Here is an 8803-nt window from a genome sequence, read left to right as displayed (position 1 = left end):
CGAACCACTATAAATCTTAATTGTTTGTATTGTGCTTACTTGCTCTCTTTCTAAATTTCTTTATTTTCTTGCACTCTTGCATCTCGTCTCTACACCTTGCTTAAATCACTTACTACATATAACTTTCTTATTATTACTTAATCTTTGTGGTTCTAAATTAACTTTAAAATTTTAAAAATCTAATTCACCCCCTCTCTTGGGTTGTATAGCTGGGCAACAAGTAGTATCAAAGTTCGGTGCTCTAGCCCTACTTTGATTTAACCATCAAAGAGCTAAAGATTTATGGCAACTCAAGTTAGTGCTTCACAAGCTGAGGGGCAATCTACAAACTGACCTTCACTTTTCAATGGGTCAAACTGAAGGAACCAGATCTAGGGTTTCAGGGTTAGATCTTGAAATTTTTTCAAGATCAGGCAGCGGAAGACTAAAATAAATCAAAATTTATCTTATAAAATCAGAGAATCCCTAGATCTAAGATCCTATTACATGATTATTATATGGTATTAAATCAAAAATTAAAATATAAAGAGCAAGAACTACATGTTGATCATATCAACATGTTTCTATACTACATCTAATGTATGTAAAATATAATAGATCAGATCTACTACCTTGTAAGTTAGACATTCTAACTTTACTGATCCAAGCTTGAGGATGATGTTGCAAGCTACACACATGTCCAACCTCTAGGAGTTGTCCACACGAGCCCACGAATCACGATCAAAAATCTTGGTCCAGGAAATCAACACAGTATGCTAATACTGCGCTGATCCTTCTTCGATGGTCCATCAGATACCTCCTTCTTGATTTAGACTCTTCCAAAGATGAGAAGTAGGAGAAGGAGTTTTTAATGTGAGACACTCTTAGAAAACTCATAGATGGAGGAAGGGAAGAGGTGAACTCAGCAACCCTAGAAGAAGACTCTCTTCTTCTTCTCTTTGCTCTCACATAGACACCTAGTTTTGTGTCAATTATATCTCCATGCCCTAGAACTATTTCTCTTTAATTTTTACTTGCCCAAAGGTCTCTCAATGCTCTATAATTCACAAAAATCTCAAGAAGAAATTCATTTTAAATAAGGAGATATGAAGAGTCCTTTTCTAGGTCAAATACCTAGTCAAGGAAAATCCAAACAGGACAAGACAAATAGTGCCCAACTCTTGGGTGCCTCCTCCTTCTTTTTCTACCATGGACCATCAGAAAAGGGTGCATGATATGTGCCATAAAAGCCACAAAAATTCAAAAAAAAATCTGAATAAAATCAGTGCCATAAGGAAAGAGTTTTGGTTTCCTAAAATTCTATCTCATAGAATTTGAAATCCAAACTAATTCCTACTTTGACTTGGTCCACAACCACATTCCAAGTAAGAGAGAAAAAGAGGAAAGCTTTGGGCATGCGTGAAGGCCTGGGAGAGAAGATTTTGTCATACAAAATAAGAGAGAATGGGCGTGGGGGGCTAAGGTGGTGCAAGGTGGAATCCTAGTCTTACTAGGATTCAATCTATGACTTGTTCAAATTTGGTTTCTCAAATCAAATCAAACCAAAATCAAATCAACCTAATTAAAATAGATCTTAACCCAATTAATAATTTAATTTAATCAGATTAAATTATATTTAAATCTAATTTAATTTTTTAATCAAATTAGAAATTAGGTTGACCAAAGTCCTAATTGAACTAGGACTAGTTTTTTTTTGCACTTGGCTTATCCAATAAACCAATTGAACTTGATCCAATCAAGCCCAAACTAAATCTAATTAAATCATATTCAATTGAACTTAATATCAGCCCATTGACTTAATCAAATTAAGCCAATTAACAATTGAATTGCTAATCAATTCTCCTGTAACACTTGCACTAGGTTAAATATCAATCGTATTGATCGTTTAACCTTAGAATGATTCTTAATCGTTGATCAACCATCCGATTGGATCATGAACTCTAATGTGTGTGACCTCATAGGTTTGAACCTAAGTTGATAGCATAAGAATAAATTTTTATACCAATCAAAGTGACCATCTAGCAATGGTACCCGACGGTCGGATAGGTCGAATGTATAGAACAACATCCTTAGAACCCATGCGGATATAGTTTTCATATAATTCATCCCCTTGACCAAAATGCTCATAGGACACCTCAGAGTTCAACTGTCAACTTTGATTAGGTTGTCCACATTGTATTTCAAAATATCAAATCCATCTGATGGATTACCCTGGTCAAGGTTTTGCTAAACTGAAATACAGCGACTCATTCTTCTCCAACTCTTGGAGTAGTCAATCCCATCTTGATCACACTCCAACTTGCAAGTACTTGACTATGCCCAGAAGCCTTTCATCACTAAATTAGAAATTTAGTTAGTCCAGTACCAAAGCACAGTGAGTTGCTTGTAAGTCACTGAGACGATCTCAGGTCTAAGGGACACTTATACCTATATCCCATCAGAGACATTCTTGATAATAGAATGCTCTGGAGTTGGTCACGTTCAATGATGATGTACCCTTACATCTCATCTATATGCCATACCAGTATCTTTATACTCCTTGGTTAAGAGGACAACCAACCCATATGGCCTACAGCGACCTATGCTCCATAGAAGCTGTCGTCCTTATTAACAGCCTATCATTTGGTCGTGAATAGTTTTAAGGATTAATCGATAAATCCTCTCTTTATTGAACCTAAATAGTTCTAAGGACTTCATCACAACAACAAAGTTCATTAGAAGATGAAAACTTATGATGAAAATATCAAAAATATATTTTATTTATTAACAAATCAATTACAATACAAGGTTGCTCAACCATCAACAAGTTGACGATTGACTTTTGAGACATATTTTCCAACAACTCTCACTTGTCCTAAAGCCACTCGGCACAGTATCTAATACCCATCTTCGACTTGTGGTTGTCGAACTTCTTTATCGCTAGGGCTTTAGTGAAGAGATCAATCAGGTTCTCCTTTCTATCGATCTTCTGAAGGTCGACATCACCTCGATCCACGATCTTTCAGACCAGATAGAAGCGATGCAAAATTGCTTTGTCTGCTGGTGTGCTTTAGATTTTTTTGCCTGAGAAATGGCACCAGTGCTGTTGCAGTAGAGCAGGATCAGACCATCGAGGGAGGATGCTACTCTGAGCTCGATGATGAATTTTCTCAGCCACAAAGCTTCTTTCGTAGCATCCAATGCAGCAATGTACTCCGCCTCACAAACAGAGTCTGCCACAGTATGTTACTTAGAACTCTTCCAACAGATGGCTCCACCATTCAAAGTAAAGATATAACCTGACATGCTTCTGCTGTCATCATGGTTAGATTGAAAGCTGGAGTCTGTAAACCCTGCAAGTTTCAGATCTGACTCACCATAAACCAACCATTGGTCCTTAGTATTTCTCAAATACTTAAGGATAGCTTTAACCACTTTTCAGTGATTTTCTCCTTGATCAGATTGGTATCTACTCACTACTCCTAGTGAGTGTGCCACATCTGGCCTTGTACATATCATGACGTACATGATAGATTCCATGATCGAAGCATATGGGACTCTACTCATATGCTCTCTCTCTTCAGGAGTTGTCAGACAATCTTTCTTAAAGAGAGAAATTCCATGGCCTATCAGTAGATAGCCCTTCTTGGAATTCTCCATGCTGAACCTCTTCAGCATAGTGTCTATGTATGTGGACTGGGATAGCTCAAGCATCCTTTTAGATCTATCCCTATAGATCTTCATCCCTAGGATGTAGGATGCTTTACCTAAGTCCTTCATGGAGAACTACGATGACGATCAAACTTTTATTTCCTATAGTGCGGGGATGTCATTCTTGATTAAGAGAATATCATCCACGTACAAGATAAAAAATACCACAACTGGACCATTTGCTCATTTATAGATGCAGGTCTCTTCTTCGTTCTTAACGAAGCCATACGTTTTGATCATCTTATCAAAATGCATGTTCCAACTCTGAGAAGCTTGCTTCAATCCATAAATGGATCTCCGAAGCTTGCACACCTTGGACTCATCTATAGATGTAAACCCCTCAGGTTGTATCATATACACCTCTTCGATCAGCTCTCCATTCAGGAAAGCTATCTTTACATCCATCTACCATATCTCATAATCTAGATGGACAGCTATTGCAAGCATTATCCGAATGGATTTGAGCATTGCCACAGGGGAGAATGTCTCGTTATAGTCAATACCATAATATTGACGATACCCCATGGTAACCAGACGGGCTTTATAGGTCTCCACCTTTCCGTTTGTGCCCTTCTTCCTTTGGAAGACCCATTTACACCCAATGGGTTTAACCCTTTCAGGTGGGTCAACCAATGTCCATACATCATTGACCTTTATGGACTCCATTTTGGATTTCATAGCTTCAAGCCATTTTTCAGAATCAGGTCTCTGCATTGCATCCATATAGGTGATCAGATCCTCATCGTTCTCATCGAGTTCGATGGGATCACCATTTCGGACCAAAAAATCGTAGTATCTATCCGACTAACGTGGTATTCTGTCGGATCGCCTTAATGGTGCAGGTATATTGGGCTCCGATTTTGATCTAATCAAATCTGATTCAGGTTCAACTATTGGTGTCAGTCCTTCTACCTGTTGAACTTCATCAAGTTCAACCTTAGAGGCAACGGTTCCTTCACCAAGGAACTCCTTTTCTAAAAAGGTTGCCTTAAGGCTGACGAACACCTTTTGTTCATCAGTATGGTAGAAAAAATATTTTTTGGTCTCTTTGGGATACCCTATGAATGTGCATTTGTCAGACCTAGGTCTAAGTTTATCTGTAACTAATCATTTGACATAGGTCGGGCACCTCTAGACCCTAAGGTGTGAAAGTGCTGGCTTACGCCCTGTCTATATCTCATATGGAGTCTTAATTACAAACTTACTTGGAATCCTATTTAACAGATAATAGGTCGATTCGAGTGCATATCTCCAGAAGGATATCGACAAGCAGGCAAAACCCATCATGGATCGGACCATGTCTAATAGAGTCCGATTTCTCCTTTCAGACACACCATTATGCTATGGTGTTCCTAGAAAAGTCCATTGGAGAGAATCCCATTCAATCCTAGATATGTGAGAAACTCACCAGAAAGGTATTCTCCTCCTCGATCAGATCGAAGAGTTTTAATACTCTTCTCAGTTTATTTTTCTACTTCACTTCAAAATTGTTTGAACATTTCAAATGAATCCGATTTATATTTCATCAGATAAACATATCCATATCTGGATAGATCATCCATGAAAGTGATAAAGTAGAAATATCCATCTCTAGCACTTATGCTCATGGGCCCGCATACATCAGTATGTACTAGGCCCAAGAGCTCAGTAGCTCTCTCACCTTTTTTAGTAAAAGGTGACTTGGTCATTTTACCAAGAAGACAAGACTCATAGGTCAGAAATGATTCACAATCACTAACTTCGAAGATTTCCTCTTGAGTCAACCTGTTTATCCTGTTCTTGTTTATATGACCTAGCCTACAGTGCCATAAGTAGATATCTAATACACTATCTAATCTAGGATGCTTTCTTGTAGAATAGACTACGTTAATAGGTTGTGATAACATATACACACCATTGTTCAAATGTCCACAAAAAATAGTAACACCATTCATAATGATATTACAAACATGTTTCTTTATTGAAATTTTATAATCATTTTTGGTCAGAAGGCCTACAGAAATAATATTTAAAAAGAAACTGGGACAGAAATGACAATCATTAAGAACAACAGTATGAGACTCAAATATAAGTTTCAAAATTCTTAATGCTAGAACTGAAACTGATCTTCCATCTCCAATGTTCAGGAACCTCTTGCCTTGCTCGAATCTCCTACTAACCTGCAACCCTTGCAACAAATTGTAAATATGGTAAGGACTACCAGTATCCAATATCCAGTCAGTAATATCACAAATAGAAAAATTGCAAAGAGTTATCATATAAATACCTTGCCCAGCAACATCTTGCTTCTTTCTCTGTCTGTTCGGGTTCAGGGAGGTAATGTACTGAGGACAGTTCCTCTTCCAGTGCTCCTGCTTTTTGCAAAAGAAGCATTCAGCTCGACTCTTATCGGGCTTGATCTTTCTGGTCTGGCCTTACACTGATGTCCCAGCCTGAACTTGCACCTTCTTCACTTTTTTCTTCTTGTTCTTCTTCCCTTTCTTAAAGGGTCAAGAATCAGAAGATGAACCTCCCACTAAGTTCACCGACTCCTTGTGGAGTTGGTGATCCTTCTCAAAGTTCTGAAGCAACCCCAGTAACCTGTGGTAGTTTACTTCAGGCTTTGTCATTCTATAATGAGTGAGGAATGGGAGATAAGACTTGGACAGCGAGTTCAATATTGCATCTTTCCCAAGCTGCTGATGCAAAGAAAAGTCGAGCTTGCTGAAATGCTCCATCAGCGTGATCATATACAATACATGATCAGTGACAGAGGCACCATCTCGTATTTTAGCATCGAAGATGGCACAACTAGTCTTGTGCCTCTCCACATATCCTTTAGTTGAGTCATCTCAAATCTGCGATTGAACTCATCACTCATGGCAGCCAGTATGATGCAGCGCACCATGATTCGGTCATGAGCCACTTTTGGTAAGTGTCTCTGACTGTTTCAAGTGCATTGGCAACTGACTCTGATATGTTATCACATATAGGATCCGTTCATGCTCCAGGACAATCTTTAACTTTCGGTACTAGCTACTAAAGTTGGGTCCCTCCAACTTATCATGGTCCAACAACGATCGGAGTGATAGGAAAGTGACCATATCTGTACAAAGAAAAACTATAATCTAATTAGTAATTGATTCATTAAACCTAAAGATTTGGACTTTAATCAAAAAGTTTCTCCCACTATTTTATTCAAATTGGTAGCCTCTACCTCCAATTCGAAGAATTACATTAATTCTTTAGTGGGTAGTAGAATCCACTTAGACTGCACACAAGCCCAACTTTGATTGGCCAACCCATGTACATCTAAAGGTAGGTTTATAACCAATTATTTCTTAAATAATTTTTAATAATTTTAATTTTATCCCAGCCCCTAATCAGTAGGCTTTGGCCTCCACTGAAAAGGTTTGGCTAGGTCCAACCATTAACATGACCATACTTGGCCCATCTAGCTAATGAATGATTAGGCCCAACTTTGGTTGGCTAACCTAACCACTATTTAGAAAGATGCAGTCAAAAAATTATATTATGAATGATATTTTCATCAGCCTAAGCACCAGGCCTTTGGGCCTCCAATGATTATCCAACTGATGGACCCATTATCATCCACTTAATGGGAGGCTATGATCTAGTTATCACTATAACTATTTTATTTTAAGGATCTAATAATTTTAAAAATTTAATTGATTTAGAGGAGGTCAGATGAACCAGCTTATCATGATCCTTCAACTAGCTTCACCAAGTCAACTTAAGGGAGACCATTAAAAGGGCTGGTCTAGGAGCACCAAAATCAGTCACACTGATTTACCTTGCTGACATGGGTCAGCTCGAATAGTCAAGTGATCTGATCAAAATATAATTTTATCAAGAGGCCAGGTAAGTTTGATCGATGGGAGGGTCTGCCAAAGCTTGCCTTAGACACCATCAGAAATGGCCAGGTAAGTGAGCTCCCAATTAAAAACTATCAATCTGGTTTACCTTAGATACCAACTGGTCTAATTAGTTTCGATTAGATCTACCTAACAGTTCATGCTAGATCGCTTAGCTAAAAATCAAGTCCATTTGGTTTTCATTAAAGACATAGACTTGACCAACTACAACTATTGTAATTGATCTAGAGAATCCTTGACCTAATCTAAGACAACAATTGATTAGATTTAGTCAATTCTCTAATTAAATCCATCTTTAATCTAACCTTAGGTCTAACCTAATTAATGGACCTAATTTTCACTAACCCATTAATCCAATGTGTTATGGCTTGTGTCTTTGGTTCTTCAATTCACAATCCTAGAACCTAATCAAACAACTTCTTAATTCTCAATTAAGTTTTGGGCTGAGAGTTGGGATTCGACTTTTCAAAAATAATTCTCATATTTGTAAAATATTTTTACAACATGGTTCTACCAACCAAGTTGCATGTTTGATTCATAATCAAAATTCAAGTGAAATAAGCATGAAACTACTTTAGATCTAATCTAAACAGGTTCATGTAATTGAAATAATTTCAACTTTAAACTGTGCAAATTTTTCAGACAAATATATGATGGTTCTTTTATTTTAACAAAGAGATTTTATTTTAGATTTAAATATTTTTTAAATCTAGTAAATTATAAATTTAATCTAGATCATATCTAACAAATTTATGATTAAAGATAGATCTACACGAACTAGGACAACCTTTGCACTATAAGGGGTAAACCTTACAGTAGGACAACCTACAATTCGTGATTGATCTAAAAATTTTAATTTTAGATTTAATAATTAGATTATAAATTAGATCTAATCTAAGAAATAATCTAAGCATGTATAAATAATCATGTAATAAATAACTTAGGCTCTGATACCAATTGAAGGAACCAAATCTAGGGTTTCAAGGTTAGATCTTGAAACTGTTTCAAGATCAGGCAGCGAAAGACTAAAATAAATCAAAATTTATCTTATAAAATTAGAGAATCCCTAGATCTAAGATCTTATTACATGATTATTATATGATATTAAATCAAAAATTAAAATATAAAGAGCAAAAACTACATGTTGATCATATCAACATATTTCTATACTACATCTAATGTATGTAAAATATAATAGATTAGATCTATTACCTTGCAAGTTAGATGTTCTAACTTTA

This window comes from Elaeis guineensis, chromosome 8 (genome assembly GCF_000442705.2).
Source record: "Elaeis guineensis isolate ETL-2024a chromosome 8, EG11, whole genome shotgun sequence".
NCBI classification, from domain to species: domain Eukaryota; kingdom Viridiplantae; phylum Streptophyta; class Magnoliopsida; order Arecales; family Arecaceae; genus Elaeis; species Elaeis guineensis.
The sequence above is the reverse complement of the archived record's forward strand: the minus strand, read 5'-3'. Positions refer to the sequence as shown.